Source organism: Rhea americana, unplaced genomic scaffold, assembly GCF_003343005.1.
Source record: "Rhea americana isolate MKP2758 unplaced genomic scaffold, rheAme1 scaffold_378, whole genome shotgun sequence".
In the NCBI taxonomy this organism is placed as follows: Eukaryota; Metazoa; Chordata; class Aves; order Rheiformes; family Rheidae; genus Rhea; species Rhea americana.
Genome location: NW_028186510.1, coordinates 26,459 through 48,085, shown reverse-complemented (window position 1 = coordinate 48,085; position 21,627 = coordinate 26,459). Strand labels below are relative to the sequence as shown.

The 21,627-nt window shown below is 51.1% G+C and overlaps 1 protein-coding gene across 3 annotated transcripts in view; it reads left to right on the top strand.

Moving 5' to 3' along the window:
• CSNK1G2 (casein kinase 1 gamma 2) overlaps positions 1-21,627 on the top strand; it is a 48,484-nt gene that overhangs the window by 714 nt on the left and 26,143 nt on the right. The window contains exon 1 of one of the 3 annotated variants that reach the window (XM_085313128.1): positions 13,598-13,645. The exons of the other annotated variants lie outside the window; for them this stretch is intronic. The gene's annotated coding sequence lies outside the window, so the exon portion shown is untranslated. Of the gene's footprint in view, positions 1-13,597; positions 13,646-21,627 lie in introns of those variants that run through there. 3 annotated transcript variants of the gene reach the window in all.

The window sequence follows — 21,627 nt, the reverse complement described above, 5'->3', positions numbered from 1 at the left end:
GCTCCTTTGTATGTGGCTTTCCTCTTTCTCCAGCGGGCTTGGGAAGTGTTTATTTGGGGAAAGGGGTTGTGCTGAATCCTGGGCTTTAAAATAGCTTTCCCCCCCCACCCCTTAGCAAAGCTGTTAAGGATGAACGTGAGAAACTGGAAAAATCCCCCCCCACACACACACACACCCTGTGTCTGCCCCCACCAGAAAGGAGCTGACTTTAACTGTTCCTCAGGCAGCTGAAAGGGGAGATTTGCGCACAAGGAGCAGCTCCCTCGTGCCAGCCTCGCGAGCAGGGAGCGGAGCCGGCGGAGGCCTGTGGCTCCTGTTCRGTGACTGGCAGAAGTGACTCCAGTTGGGGCCCTTGGACCTGTAGGTTAAACAAATTGAAGTTATGGGGGTGTTAGGAAAAGAGTTTTTTTTTTTTCTTTTAAGGAAATGCTTTTGCAGCCAGCACTGCTTAGGGACCCGCCATGTTATATGCRTTTCTGAAGTTTGAGAATGAAGTTTGTTAAACCTCGTTTGGGTTGCCATGAAATTAGTCTGTTCTAAACAAGTTGAAGGTAACTGGAAACTTGCTCCTGTGCTGATGGTTGGTGTGTGGATGGTTTGCACCGGTGTGTTTGGAAGTTGCCTCGTGAACTAATCTGTTTGTTTTCCTTTTGTACAACAAGTGGTTGGMTATCTGGAAATGAATTCTGAGGAGTGTGTAAGTTCATCTGCCAGCTGGACTGTCCTGTCAGCGTGCCGCACACAGCGTGCCCCCATCTGCCCACTGCCAGCACAGAGGTTTAAAAATTGGGCCTTATATAACAGATTGGAGAAAAGGTTTGGTGTTTGCCAATGTGTCTGAAAAAGAATTGCTCTAAATTAGGGCAGGAGGCCTCCATGGGGATAGTGTGGAGAGGCCTTCTCTGTGGCCTGGTAAGCTTGACTGCAGTGAGTAACTTGCCAAAACTTTTTTTGGTTTTGTTTTAATTCAGTGCATTTCAGGTAAAATTGGCGTTGACCGGTGTTTCACTGCTTATCGCCTCTTAGTCCCCTAAATGGGTTGTAGTCCTGTGGCACAGGCAAAAGATGATCAAAAGCAAATCTGCTGCCAAGCTGGTGGCAGCTTCTCCCAAGTTAGTGGTGCTGTGCACATTTGGGGAGCCTCTGAGTTCCTCTCCAGCTCCATGGCCAAAGGTGGCCTGCTGATTTTCTAATTAGCTTGTAGGAGCTGCTGCCTTCTGATACCAAACTGCATTGGGATTTGATCTCTTAGTAGTTGGTTTATAAATCTGTAATGCCTTATAAGTCTGTTCTGTAGTTTTCTCTGCAAAAACAGCTGCCTTCCTAGTTTACACTTGCATCAAAATGACTGGGGTACAGTTGGTAGCCGTTAGCAGGGGAGAATGTTTTTCTGTAGAGCAGTTTCTTTGGGAGCACTGAATGGAGCTCTGTATTACTGCCCCTGCAGTGTGGTTCGTGTTTGGTTTTCTTGTTGCAGCACTCTTCAGAAGAGTGAGTGAAGAGGAGGAAGTTGGCACTTGTAGTTCAGCAGGTTTCTGAATTCTGCCCTGTGAGTGCCTCGCTCCGCTGGTGTTGGAGTACAGTAGAGAGAGACTGCATTGCCTCTTTTCTTTTCTTTTTCTTTTCTTTCTTTTTTTTTTTTTTTTTTTTTTTTTTTTTTTTTTTGTATTCCATTTCTCAGCTCCTGTGCAGCCCAAGCGTTGTCAAAAGTGTTATTATGAGAGTGACTCAGCGGATCAATGCGAATGACATGAGGCTTGTGCTTATGGTCAATCAGTATTTTTCCCCCTACCCTCCAGCCCCGCTAGGCTGGAAGAGATGATGCCCTAGAGCAACTGCCAATAAACATGTTTACTGGTCTTAGTTGGGCCTGATTGTGTTCTACAGGCTTCTCTTTGCCCTGTGATACAAGCAGTGGTTTTCCTAGCTCCTGTGGCTGAGCGATGCTGTGATGGGCTTTGCTCTGAACTGCAGTCCTTTGCTTTGACCAGCCCATCTTACATATATCCATAGCTCTTGGAGTCTGGGGGTCTCACAGAGCTGGTAAAAGGACTAGTCCTAGCGTGAGACTGTCAGAGTAGGCAGCTGTCYGTCTGCGTTTTTCAGATGGGGGAACTGCAGCACTACAGATCCCCAGAAGCTCGTCTGAGATGGTAAGGAAGTCTCTGGTGAGTGGCAGGTCCTGTTGTGCTTTGGCCCCTTCCTGGTCAGTTTAAATGCAAGTGATGCAGCCCTCGTGGCTGCAGCATGGACTCTTATGTTCTTTTCAGTGAAAAGTGCCTTGCAGGCAGGGCAGGTTAACGTGGAGTTTCGGACCTCTGCTCAGTAACCTGTTCTGCCTCGCACTACTCTTGTGATTTCTCATCTTCCCTTGTGATGTTGCTGAGAGGGCAAAGACTCTGATACTAACGTAGGAACTTCCTTTGTGTGCTTGCAGTTGCTTTCTGCTCGGAGCTTGTGGGAATGGCTCTGCCCTCAGTGCTGTCGTTGGGCTTTGACTAGACAGACTTGGCTTGGCCTGGCACAGTGAGATGCCGTGGAACGGAGCCTCCTTCTGCTGGCCCAGATGTGGAGCTGCTTGTACTAGTTCAGCACCGTAAGAGCTAGGAGGGGAGGAAGGGGGAACAAATCCCATTGTGACACTGGAATTCTGCTGGAGAAAAAGTTCTCTTCCCGTTAGAAAAGCTGTGTGTTTATAAATAGTTTTGGTTTTTACTAGAGTGGATGTTTATTCTTCTACTGGCAGTCAGTACCTCCGGTAAGTCCGTAGCTGTAGAGAAGARGCAAGATTCAGTTGTGAGGAAAATATAAAGGTGACTTTCTGCTGGAGCAGCTGCACAGAGACTGCTTGGGCTCGTTCTGGCTCTCAGGTTCACTCTAGTTGCCCTCTGCCTTTTCGCCAGTTCTCTTAAATCCTTGCTCATGCTGCAACGCTGAGCTGACTTTCTGTTAGGTAGAGCCTCCTCTTGCATGTGTTTTCCCTGATTCCTCATAACTGACTTAGAAAGAAAGGAAAAAAARAGTTAATGCAGGGCATGCACCTGGTTGAGTTGTTCCAAAATATCCCCCTGCCCTGTCTTTACTACATTATCAGCTGTTGGGATGGCGCTTTGGTAGCTGGTGTGAAGCATGGATCTACTCTTTCAAGGCTTGTCTTGCCTAGAGGTATGCAGAGTTGTGCTCTTCACCTCTGCTTCAGAGGTCTATCTGGTTGTGACAACACTGTTGTGATCGGGAGGAAAAATGGGTACAGTGAGTACTGGATGTAAATGCTTGTAATGCGTGGAAAACAAAAAGCATGTGTTCCATTTGCTGCAATGGTAATTTTACAGCAGATTGGTGTGCTTAAGTTTTGAGCTGATCCCGTGCTTTGTGATTTAGGAAATGGTTCTTCAGGTAAGCAGAAACTTGCAGGTAAAACCTTGCAGGGCACTTTAGAATGCTGCGTGGCGTGAGATGTCCCTGATTTCTTTTATGGCCCACAATAAGGAGAGCATGTTCCTGGGGCAGAGGAATGCGATTAGCTCTTGAAAGGCTTTAAATGGCTTCCTTAGTTCTGAAAAGGTCATGGACAAATTTTGCTACATGTCCAGGAAGAGTTTCCAGTGCCGGTAAAGTCTGTATTCTCCTCCTGGAAGGTTAGTGACAGTTCTCGTTTTCCAAATGATATCCTGCTGGCATCTGCCTTCTCCCCTGTAATCAGACTAGTGTTGTTTAAAATGTAGTTGCAGCATAAGCACTCTCACTTCTAGGAAATGAATGTCTTGATTGTCTAGAGGCTAGTTCACCTGAGGTAGTAAAATTGAATACTCCCGTGATCTCTTCTGCTAAAAAGACTTGCAGTAAGATGGTGACTTGAGGGAAACTTGGAATCCTGTTCCAGGTACAGACTAGCTCAGCCTCGGGCCTGGGAAGGGACTCCCAGCGCTACAGGCTTCTCGGCTTTCTCCCCAGGGTTGGATGTTGGAGGCTGTATTCGACTGCGTGACTTCGTATGGGGTGGACGGTGCTTTGAAAAAGAGCTGGAAAGTGCTGGTTTGTTTGATGTTTGTGGAACAGAGGTGGCAGCATGTTGAATACAGGGGCAGTAGCTGGGATGAGCYAAGACACTGTTGCAGACAGATCTTGGAAATTAAGCCCTTGTTGGACTCCTGCAGAGATGCTGAGAACCTGGATGGAGAGATTTTTTTTTTTAATCATTTGTTTTTATGTCCACCAACCAAAGAGTGTCCCATAACCCTTTGTTATTTAATGTAATGTTTTTTAATGAAGGAGGCCTAGCATTTGCATTCCAAATGATAAGTTAGATGTTTAACAGGTGATGTTTGGGCTTTGTCAGCCTGAGAGCGATGTTCTTAAGTTAATTGCTATGGAGTTAATATTGGTCTTGAACTTAGTTTTTTTCTGCAACTTTCCTTTGGTAGAGTTTTGCAGCCCTGCTAGTCTGCAGCTGGGCAGACCTCTGCACGAGGAGGAGTGCTGGWAGGGTTTCATGGATACTGGGTGAGTATGGCCAGTCTTGAGTGGGTCATTTCCTTTCCAATCCGGACGCTGGAAAGTCACGCTGAGTGTGACTGTTGCCTRGGGGTGTTGGACAGGATGTTAGGGGGTGAATGGGCTCTGAAAGGTCAGTAGTAAGCCAGCACAAAACTAAAGTGGAGATGTGATGCTTCTACTGCTCAGAAGATCCATTCTTATAGATGGTTATTGATGGATGTGTCTTCAGGAAGAAAATCTTGCTGCTTCTTGGTTTTGAGATAACACTGAGGTATAACAACAAAGCAAGAAACCCTTTTTGTTTTCCTTTGTTGGCATAGGCCTTTCGAGGTGATGAAGTTTGTACTCTCTCTACCTAGTTTCTCCAGTTTGATGCCAGGTGAGAGTGGGATTTTCCAGTATCTTCCACGTTACCTGTGTTGGCAAGGGACAGACCAAGGCTCTCCTGGAATAACCCCACTCCCGACTATGTAGATTTCTCTTACCCTGAGGGTGTTGTAGGTTTTATTTGAAGTTTAGCTTTTGTACTCCCTAGCACAGAGAATGTTAACGAAACTAATGAGAACATGCATTAGAAATGGAGATACGTTATATGTATTGGACGAGACTGCTCATGTTTTCTAGCAGCAAATCTTTGGAGCAGCAGTTGCCTTTTCCATTGACGGGTTTGGGGGCAGCATGGCATGGGACAAGGTATTGGAGGTGTTGATGCTGACAGGTACAGACTAGTCTCTGGCTTGAGCCATGGGGATTCATGCACAAATTTGCATGCTGGAGCTAGTTGTTCAGTGGGCTTCTGTGGTTGGGGAAAGAATAGGAAGTGCTTTGAGGGATAAACCCGTGCTGTTTTCAGAGTGATGTATACCTGGTAAGGGGATCCTGAGAAGAGATTGTCAGAGCTTTGAAGCAAATCTTCAGCCTAAAATGTTGTGGTAGGTGTCTTGGTGCAGGGAAGGGGGGAATGAGAAGAGAGAATTCCAGCACGCAAGGACCATCATGGCTATTCTGTGCTGCTGGCTGATAGAGACACCCTGCAGGCTGAACTTGAAGCAGGAGCTCGGTTAGCTGGATGTACGTGTCTCTGAGCGATAGCAAGGGATGTTGCTAGGAAGCAGCTCTCCGTTGTTCGGGCCCGTGTTCTCCTTCCTCGGCCAGCTGCTTGGAGTGTGGGAGCAAAGAAAGACTGCTCCTAGGGCTCACCAGATCTGCAGGCTCCGAGTTCAGGAATGTAAAAGGGAGGCTCAGCTAACACTTACACCACGCTGAATTGAGCTGGATATAGAATAAGTGCTGTGAACTTGTGATATTATGCAGCATGTTTTTCAGGCACACTTGCACTGCRTTGTGGTAACCTTTCTCTAGCCAAATCTATTGGTAAAGCTGTTGTGGCATTTGCTGCTGAGAAACAGTGGTCAGACACTCTCCATCTGAACATACTCTGGTTTCAGGTGGTTTTGGCACGTGCTTTGCCTTAGCTTGTGGAGTGCAGACGCAGGCCTGCCTTCAGCAGGAGGTGTGTGAGCAGCAGAGGCTCGTCTGCCGATGGGCTTGGCTCGGAGTGGCTGGGCATTGCAGAACTGCTCCGGGCTGAGGTGAAGCTGGCTCTCTGCGGAGGCTCTGGCCACTTGGGAATGGCGAGACGGGGTTGTGACGGAAGCACTCCTCCCCTGTTCGGCGTGGAAAATACCCGCAGCATCCCAGAGCCTGTGTGCAAAATGTGCTCCAGGTGTCCTGACCTCCCTGCAATTTTCTTCCTCGCTCTCCCCTCTCCCTTTCTCGTGCTCACCTCTCTCGGACTCTTTGGGTCTCTACCTTGTTGGGGTACTTCCTCACCAYGGCTAGCACCTCTGCCAGGTAGCTGGGCTACCTGTGTAGCAGGGACAGCCCAGAGCATTTTATGCACTAGGGAGGTAAGCTTGAACAGCAAGTGAGAACGGAGGCAGTCCTGGCAGCACAGCCAGCAGAGGAGAGGTTAAGGAAGGAAGGAAGGAGAGGTTACAAATGTCCTGGCTGCAGTCTCGTGGCACCTACGGTTCCCAGTAAGTCTTCTGTAGTGTCTCTCCGAGTACACGTGTGGACCTGGAAACGAGACTTGGGCATGGTGCAGAGGATGTGCTGCAGAGGGCTTGGCTTGGTGGCGGCAGGCACCTGGGGTGGGATAAAGCACTAGCAAGGGACAGTTCCCGCTGCCTGTTGGGGTCCTGGCGGGGGACACAGAGGGACCTGCCTTCTGATGTCTCCTAGAGAAGAGTATATAACACACAGTGCTTTGCTCCTGTTCTTATTTAGAGCCAGAAATCAAAGTCCAGAGCAGTGCTTCTGCAGCCAGAATCGTTTAAAGGCACTTGCTGTTGTTTTAGGGCCAATATTTAACTTGCTCATATGATGAGGAATGCCTGTAGCCTCTAAATATTTGACTTAAGGAAAAAGTTTGAGAGAAGAGTTTCCCGTGCTGTGGACAAGCAGGGGATTACAGGAAAGGAGTAGGAAGCCACTGTATTTGCAGGGTTATATAAAACAGCCTGTGTTCCTCTTCTGGTGTGGCAGGTATTGAGGCAGCTCTCTGCTGAGCTGCAGCGCAGGAGCGGCTGGAAGGAAATGTTTGTGTGCTCCGGAGGCTGTAGCAGTGTAGCAGGCRGCGCACAGCGCAGGGTGTGTCTGCTCGCACAGCCCCAGTCCTCTGCTCCTACTGCCAASGGGGATTTAAAGGCACAGGTTTGGAGTTGCTTTCCAGCTGGGGGAACATCCAAATGGGCTGATGTGGGCGGCCAGGCTGAAGCGTGTGTAAACTTCCCGATGAAAGAAGCTTATCTGAAACGAAATGCTCTGCTGCTTTTGCTTTCACTGTAGTCTGTGGTGGCTGGAGTTCATCAGCTGCAAAATCCTCTGCAGTGGATCCTGTTAATGGCAGGATTTCCCCTTCCCTGGACCTGCTTGATGAGGTGCTTGTGGCGTTTCCTGTCCTCCTTCACCTTCCTCCTCCTCCAAAGATGAAGAAGAGCTGATTGTGGTGTGTGAGGAAGGATGATTGAGACAAACTTTGCRTTCTTCTCCCAACTCAATCCTCCCTCCTTAGGTGGCCTTAAGCAAGGCAGCTACCTGCCCTCTACACACAGGGTAAGCTAGCAAGTGTGGATCTGGATGAACTTCCTTAGTTACAAGGTGAATGTCTGTGCTAGACCTGACCTGACTTCTCGTGCTCTGTGCTCTTGGTTGGATGGTTTTTGCCATACTTGACTGTTACAGCTGCATTTTGCTTAGCTACAAAAAAAAAAAAAAAAAAAATTCTCTTGAAGCAAAATCAAAGGCACCCAGCTTGTGAGCCAGCCCCAAGAGAAGGTTTTGCCCAGGCTCCTGTGTGYAGCTCTGAAAGGTTGAGAACTTCCTCCTCCTAGTGTAACAAAGTGCTTGCAGGCAGCCCTAAATCATTGCCCGGAGCTACAACATGGAGAGCCAAGTCCAGCTGAAGCAGCTGTGAGCATGGCTCCAGCTTTTATTGACCGGTTTGGCATTTGGAAAGCAAAGGCTTTTGTCGGAGAGCGTCAAAGCCCCTTCCAGCTCAGGAATTGGCAGGGTGCTGAAGTCCAGAGCAGAGCAGGGATCAGGTGGCTCTATAAGAAGATGGCATACTGGCTTTTTTTTGTTGTTGTTTTTTCACCTTCAGCCAACGTGAAGCCCTTCTGTTCTTGTATTCCCAATCTCTAAGGCCTTAGAGGGGCTCATGTTCCCAAGTGTAATTAGCTGGCTCCTCTGAGCCCTGGCCCATGGCACTGGCTGCAGCTGGGCACCTGGAAGTACTGTACAGCTCTGGGAAATCTTGGCCCATTTTCATAATGAGCATTGATGGGTTCAGGCCCACAAATTGGCTGCAGAGCAAACAGGGAAGCCAAAGGAGTTGAGTTCTGTCTGCAGAGACTGGGAAAAGGTGACTGGAACTAGTAACATGAGTGACTGGCTCTGAAAAGCAAAGTTTGGGTTTCGGCTGGAAGTGTTCACTAGAGAAGAGGGAATGTGTGTTGGCTGTGGTCTCCAGGACAAAGATCAGAGAAGTGAGAGCCCAGAAAAAGAGGGAGAAGGGACAGTTTGTACATGCAAATAACGTTTCAGGTGTTAACAGTAGCAAGATAAGAATGGGGTTTTATATTTTTTTGGGGGGGGGGGCAGGAGAGGGTGTATCCTGCATGTTCCTTTCCTCTGTTTTTATAAATTAAGTTTTTTGTATAGGATCCAGAGAAGTAGGTCTTGAGCAGTTACAGCTGTGGGGAGGAACCACTGAGGCTGTACTATAGGTACCTGTTTGAGAGGTGATAACCTTTTGGATGAACACCTTGAGAAGTTCATAAGTGTGCCTGTACCTTTCTAAGTCAGTAACACTTCTGTAGCCGCCTTTGAGGTGCTTCTGTTTTAGCCGTGGCCCTTTCATGTGGTGCAAAATGGGCGTGCGTGGTGAATAAGGGGAAAGGGGAAACTGAACCTTTGCAATATGCCTTTCTGATGTGGAGGTGGATGGAAAACCAGGCTGAGTCCTTAATCCACAAAGCTGTCATGATACTTAATGAAGGGTTGTGAATCTGGTTCTTCAGATAAGAAATTGAAGGATGGAGGAGTATAAAGACCCTGAATAATCTGTGGTGGTAGCAGGAATGGGATGTAGGGTTCTGGCTCGTCTGTTCTGTTAACCTTCCCGCCAAGCCAGAAGGTTGGGGTGTTTGTGTAGGTGTTGAGAACTTGCCCCAGTTCATCTCCAGTTAGTTGRGAAACACCTTCCTCTGTGCCCTTTTTTTCTGTGAGACCATGGACATGTCRCACACTTTCTTACTGCTTCAGTTCCCATCCGTAAAATAAGCAGGTCACCTCTGTACCTTAGAGAGAGGTTGCGAGGAAAAATGTGTGATGGATTGAACTGCTCAGTCTTGTAATGGAGGGGGAGGGAAGACGAATGCCTCATGGATCACTCATTGCTTCTCTGAAGATGCTGCTGACACTTGCGTGCAAGTTGATGGATATTGTCACACCACTGAGCATCCCTCTGCCCTGCTGCTTTGTAATAGAGATTAACTGCAGGGTGCTTCCTTGCTGCTCTTTCCTCCCCATATTCTGGGCTGCGGGTCCTCGGTTGCCTTAGGAAGGGTTGGAAAGCTGTCCCTGCTGCATGACTCTTCCCTGTTAGAGTGGAGAGGTGGGAGCAGAGCACTTAAGCCAGGGTAGGAGTGAGTCTGTTCCCATGTGGCATCTCAGGGCAAGGAGCATGACAGCCCTTGGCAGAGAGAGAGCCTTGTGAACCCTCGCTGGAAGCAGTCCCCTCCGCGCCCCCTCTTTCCTTCCCAATTCTTAAGGTTTAGTAGTAATTTGGGAGGAGATATGTGGGGCTCCGGGCAGCCTGAGGGAGAAAGGAGGGGAGAAATGGTGTTTGAAATGCAAGACAGCTCAGTTTGGCGGCGCTGCAGCTCTGCAAGCCAGAAACGGAAACAGTCTGGTTGCCCATGGAAGTGGCGCCCACTCTTCCTCCTGCCTCCGGGACTCTCCAGGGAGAAGGGCCTGCTCTGGAGTGAAGTGACCGGGCTGGGACAGAGCAGAGCTGGTTCAGTCGCTAGCTTTGTCGCCACCTCCGTGTGGCCTTAGGGAAGTTGGGAAAGTTGCAATCAGCCACGTTCTGGTTGACCGAAGAGATTGCTGGTCTCAGGCACCCCTTTTCTTCCTTGCCTTGTCTTGCAAAAAGCTACCTCAGATCTGCCAGCACGGCTGCTACCTAACCTGGTTCTGTCAAAAGGATGTGGGTTAAGGAAAAAAAAAAAAAGCTTACTATTRAAAGTGCTTATGCCAACCCAGATCCTGCTGACAGAAAAGGGTTTGGTAGTGATTTGCATGACATTAGGCCAAGTGGATCTCAGCAGAATGACAGTCTCCAGATGGGAAGAGGAGCTGGGGATCCCTGCTGTCACACACACCGAACTGTCGCTGCGTACCAGCCTTTGGCAGTCAGTACAGAGAGGCCTGGATGTATGCTGAGCCAGAGCCCTCGTGTATCTCTCTTCTCAGTGAAAAATGTAGCTGGGATGTGTCTAGCCAATTTGTAAGCCCTTCCTGAAACACCTTTTCCCTGAAGGCCCCAGAATGCTCTGCTTGACCCCTTGGGATGTGGAAAACTATCTCAGATCTTGGAGGTGAGGCTGAGGCYGCGGCTTAGCTCCCGCGGTACTGCGTGGCTTCCGTCCCCTGCCTTGGCCTCTGCAGAGGGGCTGGAAGCCCTGTTATTTGAGGTGCTGGGCAAAGCTGTCATACAGCAGTTGCCTTGGAGAAAACTTGAGGAATGTGAATGGAAGAGAGGCTGGTTTTTCAAAGCAGCCCAGGTGGACTTTGCGGTCTCCTGGCAGAAGTTGGTCCCTCTGTAGCACTGAAGTTCCCAGCACTGTCCCTCATGGAGGTACACGGCCACCCCAAACTGTCTGGCCCATAGCTAGCGAGTCCTCCTCTCTGCTTAGGAAATGCTGCTGAGTTTTCAGATCCCCTGTAAGTGCTCCCTGCACTTCTCTGGCTCTGCACTGATTTTTTTTTGAGTGGTATAGCACAGCTCTCCTCTCCTTCCCCCTCCACTCAGATTTTAGGGCAGAGATGCCCTCCTTTTCCCCCAAAGCAGAGTGTTGGCACTGCAGTGGCAAAGAGATGGAGCCGGAGAGAAACACCCACCAGCCTCCTTCTGTGCTCCCTTGGCAGAAAGTCGATGGCTGTTAAGACGTGGTGCCTGTGCGATGTGGTGCTGGCGAGTAGGAGGGAGGACGTGCTGGATGAACTCTACCTATGGGCATCTGCTCCACGTGCTTCCAGGAAATGTGTACCAAAGAAGAGACCAGTCTGAAACCAATCTTATGATGGCTCCGGTCAGGCCTCCAACCCACCCGTAGGACAGGACTGGCTGTGTCATGCAAGCCAGGGTGCAGCCCCCTGCACTGGAGGTCACCTGTGTTCAGGGCCCTTTTGTTTGCAGATGAATTAAGGGAAACAGCAACCTCTGGGGGACACAAGCTCTTCGCCCTCTTCTGCTGCTGGCTTTCTTTGCCTCGACGTGCCTCAGTTTCCTCTTCTGTAATGACACTTCCTCGGTAATGCACTTTGAACCACCTGCTGCAAAGAGTAGTAGAAGAGCCAAGGGGCATTTATCGTTTGCATCAGCTGCCTGGAAAACCCCCCTGGAGCTTGTAACTAGGAACATTAGGAAGATAAGATGCCTAATGCTGGTAGTTGGATTCTTGCCTGGGTTGCTGGGAGGGAAGGAGGTATGTGCACAGCCCTTAGAGCCATATGGTCTGGATGGCAGCTGGGTGTAGTGGATGCAGTCTCTTCTGGGGTGTCCCACTTGGCTTTGCAGATCTGGTAATTTGTACGTGTTCAGGGATGGCAAATACAAACTTTGAAACAGCTGCAACCATATTTGGTACCATCCCATCTCTCTGGTGGTCTGGACTCTGGTCAAGCAGCCCCGGCTATACAGTGGGGATGACCAAAAAAGAGTATTTTGCTCAAGCCTGGCTACGTGGAAAGCCAGAGGATCAGAGAAACAGAGTTTGCCCTGGACTTGCTGCGCAACTCGGTTCCCTCAGCAGAGATGTCCCGCGCTGCAAAGCAGTATGACTGTGCTCCCTCTGGAGACGGGGCTCCCCGGAGAAGAACGAGCATCGCTGGCACTGAGAATGGGTTTGTACCTTTGCAAAGAAATCCTCAGTCTGCCGCTACGTGCTGCGGGGAAGCCTTTCCCCTGCCTGCTGTGAGAGCACGTTTTCAGTAGTGTGCAGGGCTACTACGTACTGGCTGTTCGCTGTGCTTTGCATGTGAGGAGGTGGTGGAAATGGTGAGTGGAGGGAACGCTTTTGAGCCTTCTGTGGCTAGTTACAGGCTGAAGATGCTAGTGCCCTGTTAGCTTTGGTCTCCTGGTCCCAGGAAGTTGGGAGCAGCTGGGAATGCTGTGAGACGGTTGGTTTATGGAGCAGAGCCTGCTCCAGCCATTCTCAAGCCTTTTGCCTTGTGGTGAGACCTGTGGTAAATGTCAGAGAGGAACAATCTGCTTCTAGTCTCCTGTGCATCTGGGCTCCCGGGGTTATTTGGGAGCCTCTCTGAATGCTGTGGGGGGGGGGAAAAAAAAAAGTGCTGAGTGTGTCCCTTTGGCTCTGGTATCCCGGTCCCCGGGGAGGGGAAGGCCTGGCTTCCCCGTGCRAATGGCTGGTGTTCAGACAAGTTCCCCCCACAGGGGAGGAAATCTCCCCCGGGTGGATGAATGGTTTGGAGCCTGTCGCTCAGCATGGGCTTGGAGGAAAAGGAGAGCAGAGCCATGCGCGTCCAAGAATTTGCTTTCCTTATAGGAAAGGGGTTGGGAAATATGCCTCATCCTTTGGAGAACAGATGTTGAGTCCTCCGTCCTAGCTACAGCTGATCCCTCCCAATGCCGGAAGGAAGCACACGTGGGGTTGAAGGCTGTGGGATCTCTGAGGACATCCTCAAAAGGGTAACGTTGGCTCTTTGCTCTTGAACAATTCCTGCCGCTTGATAGCGCTCCCTGTGCGACGCAGYGCTCGGACGACCGTGCCTTGCCTTGTCCTCTTCTCCCGTTCTGCGCTGCCGGGCCCGTGGGATGCGGCTGTGGTTTGTGCTCCGTAAGCTGAGCTGTTAGGAGCTCTCCCACGGCAGGCGGTGGGAGATCTCGCCCCGCCGTGTGGTTGGACCCTCTGACTCACGCGAGCCAAAACACCTCTGCTTGGGCTTTCTCCAGAGCCTCATCCGGCCGTGACGAAGCACGGATCATCCTGCGGGCAGCATCCCCCTCAAACGCTGACTTGCCGACGCCGTGACTCCTCGTTGAAGAGGGAGCTGGAGGAGAGGCGGGGGGGCCGCCAGCGGGAGGACGGTTCTTCCGCAGTTCGGCAGCGTGGGGAAGCGGAGCCGCGCTCCCCCAAGGAACCGCGGGGGCTCCACCTGCGGAGGGAGCGTGGGAGGTGGTCGGGGCAGCCAGAGCGACGGTGCCGCACCGTTACCYGTCCCCAGCCTGAGATAACGGGACTTCTGGGCTGTCCCCTTCCTCGAGGGACTAGCCGAGCGCTCGTCTTGACCTCCCCAGCCCACGCAAAGTGAAGAAGGAACCGTGTCGCCCAGCAACCGGGTAGCTGTTGCGCTGCGCTGTGCTCTGGCTGTGCTGGGTGGGTGTGGGTCTGCGACTGACTGCCGGCTGTCTTGTCGCGGGGTGTTCGTTGCTCGGCGTGACGATGGCGCCGCGGCCCCTCCTCGGCTCGGTGGGATTTTCACGTTGTGACGAGGATCGCTGCTCTCGGGTCTTGGCTCGTTTTCCTGAGTTCAGGGGCTGCGTGAACGGGAGCGAGCCTGAACCGCGGGTCTTTCTCGGTGGACYGGAGCGGAGCGGGGAGGGAAGCGAGGGCGYGYGCGGYGCYGTGCTGCGCYCCGCGCACGAGGGCAGGGTGGCTCRGCYAGCGGAGGGAAGGGCTGTATCGAYGGGTYGRCCCTGGGGCAGCGGCTGGTCTCTCCTCGGGCTGGGAGAGCAGGGTGCAGGCCCGCCTCCGCTTGCTCTGATGGGGAGAGCTGATTTCATTGAGTGGGAGTCTGAGATCTCCCCAAATTTTGCTATTTTATCCCTCTAGCGTTTAAATGCATGCACACATGCACTCCTGGGCCTGGGAGAGAGGGGGCAAACCTCCAAGTTTAACAGCAAACAGTGTAAAAGAGCCCTGATGCCAGGCTGACCCAAGCCCATCGCAGCAGGGTGGGAAGGGAACTTTGCTGACAAAGTCCTCCTGCGGCAGCTTGTCGCCGAGCCTTTTCCTTTTGCCAGGTGGGTTCTGCGCAGCCTCGGTGGCCCGCCGGCGTGAGGCCGGGCAGGACGCTCTCCGCCGCACTCACGCCTGTTGGTGTAAAGCAAAGGTGCAGCACGTCGCTGTGGCTGCGGCGGAGGAAGAGAGAAAGGCTTCCTCGGCTCTGCGTGTCTGCGAAACCCRAGGCAGCTTTTCTTTCATGTCCATTCTGTGCTCTCAGGTCCCTTTTCGAGAGCAAGCARCGCTTTACTCTGCTTTTGCAAGAAGTGCTGGCTTTTGAGGACATAGGAGTATTCAGGGACAGGGCTGGGGAAGTAGCATCCTGGTAGAGATGGTCTTAACTTTTATTTCTGGCAGCAGAAGCACTGGAGGGGGTGTCCTAGCCTCGGGTGTGAGGTGTGAAGTGAAAGTAATGGTTCTGAGCTGCTGGGTGAAAATCATCTATTAGTCTAGAAGCCTCCCCGAACCCAGTGACTGCTGAGCAGGCTGCTGTGGAGGGAGGTGAGCTCCAGGGTGTGTGGGAGGGTGGTGGAAGGGGAGCTTGCCTTACCCAGAAACTTGATGTCTGAATRCAATGTTCTCCTGCGTTGTTCCCTGACTGTGTCCCAGCACAGATGCCGTCATAAACAGGATGAAGATCTGGGTTGCGGTAGCGGTGAATTTATATGTTTTTCCTTCGCAGAACCCTCATCTCRGCCAAACATAGGATGCCTTTCACAGAAAGGCCTTGCAGGGGCTTTCGGTCCCAGTGTTGTTGCCACCTGCCTCTTGCTCCTGAACCAGCATCCTTACCTTAAGTTAAACCTGCCCTTGAAACTCCTGTGCGGACCAGGAGAAGAGTGGGGAGAGCACGGCGATGCCTCGTAGAGACGTGCCTGTACGGCCCCTGTTCTGCGTCCGTGGGCACTGCTCAGCTTGCCCRAGCCAGGTGCCCGTCAGCCCGCATCCCTGCCGTGGCGGGTGCCCGGCAGTCCGTTGCTTGGAGCACGTCTGCATCTGTCTTTCTGTTTGGCCTTGCTTTCTGTATCGCCTGCCTGGGCAGTAGAAAGGGCGGCTGCAGTTGTAAAGGTATTTTTTGCTGCCCAGCTGAAGCAACAGTTAAAAAGCATCCATGTCCAGTGGCAGAGGTGGACACGTAGGCAAGCAAAAGCTGCCCTCAGTTACAAAACAGGGCTTTCCTATGTTCCCCCGGCGGTGTTTTCGGCCGTGGTTTTGTAGTTACCTTTCAGAGGTCTGTGCTCAGTAGCTTTTTGAGCAACAGCTCTGCTTCGGCTTCTTCATTGCCCAAGGTACAATTTAAGACACGGACAGTCCTTTGGATGCTTTGTTGCAGAGAGCCTATTTTGCAAGGAATCACCCAGTTCTCAGGTTTTACAGCAGATGAAAACTATGGGCTTGTCCTTTCCCAGRCTTGTTTGAGTTCTTCTGCTCTGAAGCTTCTTTGGGTCCATGTTGACTGTCAAACTTAGTCCTGGTGTTTTTATAGTCTGGCAGGAATAGAGTTAATAGCACCGTGAAGTCATAACTGATGAAATGAAACCTTTGCAGGCGCTCTCTCAAAATGAGTGTTTTTGTGACAATGAAATTGGTGCGGGAATTGGGCAGGACAGGACTGGTTGGAGAAGAAGCAGGTTCTGCTCTTACGTCAGTCTCGGTAAATTGTGCAGAAGGGAGAGCAGGAGAATTGTCAGCACATGATTGATAAGCAGGTTTTTGATGGCCAAYTTTGGTGGACTTCTGGAAGGCAGCTGATTCCTTCGCAGCTCTCCTTTCCAGCAGCGGCTTGGATTTAATTAGTATCTGGTGTCTAACTGGAGCTCGCTGCATCGCGAAGGTGTTGTCCTGTTCAAATCGAAAACCTGCTGGCAGAGCCGCAAAATCCAGAGCGTACGAGGAACTTGACGGCTGAGATCACTTGTTCAAGTAAGTGACTCAGTGCATGAAACGCCTTATTGAATCCAGTTTTTGTGGTGCCAAGTGGGGGCTTAAAAGACATCCTCAGCATCTCGGCCAGGATGACTGCGTGTGTCCCATAGAAACCGCTGGAACATATGGGCTGTGGGAATACATGAAGAATCGGGAGTCAGACTCTAGCTGACTACTGTCCTTTTAAGGTCTCCCAGTCAAAGATGCTGCTTTGTAAGTAATGAACTTCCTTTCTTCTAGTACTAGAAACTCTAAATTAGTAAAACCGAAACCACTTCAGCACAAAAAAGCCAATTAGGATGTTGAACTGTTAAGATGTGATAGATTCTGCAGAATTACGGCTTGGTGTAATTTTCCCCGCGCCGGGGCGGCAGATAAGCCTGGCTTTTTTTCCGTTGCTCCGAACAAGGTTTACCGCTCTGCTTACCCGTCTTGTCACCTCCGGAGTCCTTATTACAGTAATAGCAAAGCAAGTTGCAGTTTCTGAGGCGGTTGATCTGTCTGCCACGGGGTCATCAAAGCGACGCTAGTATGAGCATCAGGCCCGTGCTATAGCTGAGTCATTTGCTGGTGTTCCCATCTTCTTGCTGCATACCCAAATCTCTGCTGGCCCCGTATCCCTGCGCGCAGCCGGAGAAGGCAATCGGGAGTAGGCAAAAGGTAGAAGATGCCGATGACATCCCAGACTCGTGGTGGCAGGGCTGGATGGGACAGCAGGCGATGCCAGCTTGGACCCGTGTTCGCCTCTGCACCTCTAACTACCCAACTGCCTCCTGCAGCCGAGGCGTTTTGGGTTCCCAGCACCCCGCAGTGGCTCGGCGTTGCTGCTGGGTTTGTGCAGGGTGCCTGCAGCACTGGGACCAGACTTTAGGGGCTCGTGAGAAGCTCAAGAGCTGGCTACCCTGAGGCTTAATCGGGTGCAATTTTTGTTATAGAAGGATAAATCCAGGCACAACAGTTCCCCTCCTGGAGTCTGTGGTGCCAGCCAAAAAGCTGTTCTCCTTCAGGTCTTTCAAATGAAGCTTCATTGTGTTTTTGGGTAGGTTTTATGAATTCTACGGCTAGAGGTTTGAGCTACCTGGTCATTGCTGTTGAGCCCGAACAGATGAATAGACTCTCTTAAGCGCTTGGTTCCCTAACGTATTTGTCCAGCTTGTGCTGTGTTTGATCTTTTTCAGTCTAGTTTTCGGATCTGGTCTTATTTCAGYATATGTGTAATTACTAGCRTTATTTATTTATTTATTTATTTTCAAGAGAAGTATTTTTAGCTTTTAGCTTGGTTCCTGTGCTGCTGCTGAAGTTTCCATCATGGTATTTCCGGCTCTTTGGTAAAGTGCGTTTAATGTTTTCCATCCAGGTGTACCTGCTTCGAAAGGAGATCCAACGAAAAGAGAGAAATTCTACATTTGGCTGGGAGTGAGCTGGATAGTAACTAGCAGCAGCAGAGAGAGATGCTTCATGACGTTTTCTCGGTGGCTGCCTTTATTGAGAGATTTAAGAATTGCCCTAGAAGAGCTGTTGACTCTGCCAGCTTATTTATGTTTAAAAATATTAAGGATCTGGGTTGTTCTGAATTTTGACTGTCTAAAGCTGATTGGTTTCCATTTCTGCCTATGTAAGACGAGAGCAAACACTAATCAGAACTGTCCCAGTTCCACTGGTTCGAGATGGACCTTTTTCCTCATTAGATATTTTTGGATATAAAATAATTACTGCTGAACTGTTGCCAAAAAGCTGACTTTCAGTAAAGCTGAATATATGCACACACGCATCCTTGCCTGCCTGCCCACCGGCTACTTGGACGGGAAGTTTTCCTAGTCAGCACTGAGCCGTGGTGAGAGGTGGCCGAGACTTCGGTCTCAAGTCATCTGGTTGTGCCAGTGCAAGATTATTGCTTGGCCTGTGGTTTGTGCTACGCTTCCGTGCTCGTCTCGGAAAGGAGGCGGTTGTCTGAAAATCACAATATCGTCGGGAATCCGCACCTTCGTGCAAGTTCCTGGTAACTCTTGAGCTCTTGCCTTCTGCCCCAGTCTGGGCTCCGTCTCAAATGGAAAATGCAACTGTTTTGCCTCTCGTTTCCCTCTCTGGTTCTGCTGTTGTGTTCATTTCATCGCGTTCRGGTGGGTTTCGCTTTTTCTTCGAGGCCGTCGCAGCGTTTGCACCGCGGCGGGGTCTTTGCGCCGCGCTCCGGGTCTGCAGGCCGCGTTGAGCTCCTCGCGTGGCGAGAGCCTTCGGCGATCAGACCTTCGTGACGCCCGTAGCGTCGGTAACGGTGCCGTTGCTGCTGGAATTTGAGGAAACGCTGCGCTTCTGTTTTATAAAGCGGTTGAATGTGTTAACCTGTAACCCCTAAAAATCAATTTTGAAAATGTCAGTGAAATCATGCATGCGTCACTGGTTTTGTTTTGTGAGAACTTGGTGTATCTGAGCATTTATCAGACCTCTGAACCGCGAAGCCAGGCTCCCTGTAAACAGGGAAGAGTTTTCTGTTGGGATATTTAAACCTCTTCGCTCATCCTTGTGGGGGGAAAGAGGTGACACTAAAGCTTATTCTGAAGAAGACATTGAAAACTCATAGTAGTGTGTTAAAAGCCAAGAAAATGTTTGGACGGCTGGGAGAAAATACCTCGGATTGCAAGATGTAGAGCTCGATCTGCTCTAGGTTAAGAAATGAGCTGAGTACAGTGCGCAAGTACTTTCGGAGGAAGTGAATAACCGGTAACAAGAGAACTCTTAATTTAGCAGGGGGGAAAAAAAAGCGTAATAAACCTGATGGCTGGAAGAGGAAGCCAGACACCGCAGGGCAGAAAGAAAATCCAGCTTTTTCACGGCCAGTTCAATTTTGGGGTGGGGGGAATGAATGCCATGAGGTTTTTTGTTCTTTTTTTTCTGATTTTGGAGGAGAGGTAGCTTGGGAAGGGGGCTTAATTGCAGTGTTTTTGTGGCTTGAATGTTTCTGGGACGTGACTGAGATTCCCGGAGGGCTACTGGGGTGAAACGCTGCGAGCCAGGAGATCAGGTTGGCTGAAGATCTGAGCTGGTGACAGCAGAGCCGTATGGCAAACGCTTTAATTTCTAGCAGAGACTTGAAGCATTTCTCTTTGGTGGCTTTACGTTCTTTAAGTGTCTTCGTTTGTTTGTTTGCTCTATATTAACTATATAGCTGGAGGTGACGGTTTGTGTCTGATTATTTAGCAGTACTGTTAGCACCCGGTCTGACTCTTCTGGCTCCGTCGCYGGCTCTGCAGAGCGCCGTCGTGGGAGGGACCAGTGCCGGGAGGCCGCGGGAAGYGGAGACAGAGGCACGAGTCCTCCTCGCTCCCGGCTCGCCAACTGGTGAGATTGGAGGCGCTGAAAGCTCCCGGCTCCCGCTGCTCCGGCAGCCGAGCCGGGGTAAAAGCGTGTGGGGTGGAGTCCTCCCTCGTGGACACACCATGTTCTCAGTAGAGAGCTGGGAAGCCAGGAAGGGAGGGGAGCCTTGGAACAAGGATGCTCAGATCATATTGGATTAAAAGCTTTGCTTCCACAGTTTGCGTTTGGTTTTTTTTCCCTTAAGACTAGAAGAAATCCTGGAAGAAACATTAGCCTTGGGTTTCTTTTCTTTTTTTTTTTTTTTCCCTTTCTTTCTTTCTTTTAAAGAAACAACCTGGATGGAAAAAAAAGACTGTTTTGGACAAACTCGCCCTTGCAAAACGCAGAATCGTAAATGTTGTGGAGCCAAAAGCGAAAGCACGCTGCGGCTTTTCTGTTCGCTGGAGGGGGAGAGACCAGCCACAGCCAAACCRCACTTCTCACGCGCCTGGTACAGTGACCATGGCAATAGGACTGCGTCTGCCGGGTAATCGATGACTCAGTCTGATAGCACTGTACCGACGTGAACTGTTTTCAGTGTTTGTGCGATGAGGGATGAGACAGCTTGCAAGGAAGCCGTCRGGAAGACGGGCTGGAGGAGTTCAGATGAGGGCCGCTCTTCGGGGCGGGCAGGCTGGCAGGCTTGATACCGGGCTCTGAAAAGCAGATTTGTGACCRCTCGATATTCGCTACAGGTTGGCTGATGACCTTGCCTGGGGGCAGCAGGAGCGCAGGTAGGGTGCYGGGATTTCACGGGATGGTTTTGCTGTTTGAGGGAGTTTCTTCAGGCAGTTGCTGGGCTCTTTCCTATTCCTCAAAGGAGGCTTTGGAGAAGGGGGGGGGAGGGAAAAAAATTACCGAGATCTCCACGCTGCTCAGAGCTGAGAGCGAGCCATGCGTTTCCCCAGGGAGCTCAAATGGACAAGACGGATGCAGAGGAGTTGTATCCCAGCTTCCTGGCCCTCCACATCCCTAGGATAACATCCCCAGGGTACTGGGGGAGCATCGGTGGCAGAGCTGGGAGCCCTTGAATCCCAGCCCTGAACTTTGAGAGACTTGCCCGTCTCTCGAAATGCAGTGCATGTTATGCCTGAGTTCCCCGATGGCTCTGCATCAGCAGTTAAGTAACAAACTATTTAACAAGAGCTTCCTGTTGTGCTGACACCAACACGAGCGCACAGAGGAGGAAATAGAGTAAACAGAGCTGCTCTGGCTCCTGCCTCGCTGCAAGCTGGGGAAAGCATCGAGGATTGCAATGATGCCTGGGCACGGGCTGCTCTTAACCGGACCCTGCTGCGCTGGGGGATGATGGTCTTGCGGGTCAGGATTGCGGTCGGCAGAAACTGCGCAGGTGTCGTGCRTTTTCCGAGAAAAGCGGCTGCTTTCAGGGCTTCCTGATTTTGAGGGAGTCCCCTGGAAGGGGAGGGTCCACCCTGCGCCCGGGTGCTTCGCCCTCTCTGCGGCGGCTGCCTTCAGCAGGACACGGCTGGTCCTCCATCGTGGCACGGTTGGCGTGACTCYTGCGTGGTGGCAGGCAAGGTGCTGGCACCCGGAAGGCCCAGGCTGTATTCCCTGCTCTGCCTGGGTGTCCTCGGTCAAGGCATTTAACCGCCTCTTCTTCGTTTGATGGATGGTGAGGAAATTGGGCCAGAACAAGCCAACCTGACTGTCTTGAGGACTGTTGTGCTGCCTGCTGTAACCAGAGCCGTCGCTGGTGTTCCTGGAGGATGTAACGTGGAACAAGCTCCGAGTGATGCGTGCTCCCGCCTGCTGCTTCAGTCCACCAAGGAGACGTCCCTGGAGCGGGTGAATTGGAACAGGTTTTCTCCCAGCTGYGAGGTTTGTCATCCTCCTGGCGACGCAGCTGGCAAGAGCACGGTCTGGGCCTCTTCTCGAGAAGAGCCTCCTGGGTGCTTCTGTGCTGGGAAAGGGCTGATGGCGCACTGCTGCATCCACGCTGCCGTGTCCAGCTCCGAGGAAGGCTGTTTGCCCAAGAGGTAGGGGAAGCTCAGGAGATCCTGCTAGAGCCTTTGACGTTGCC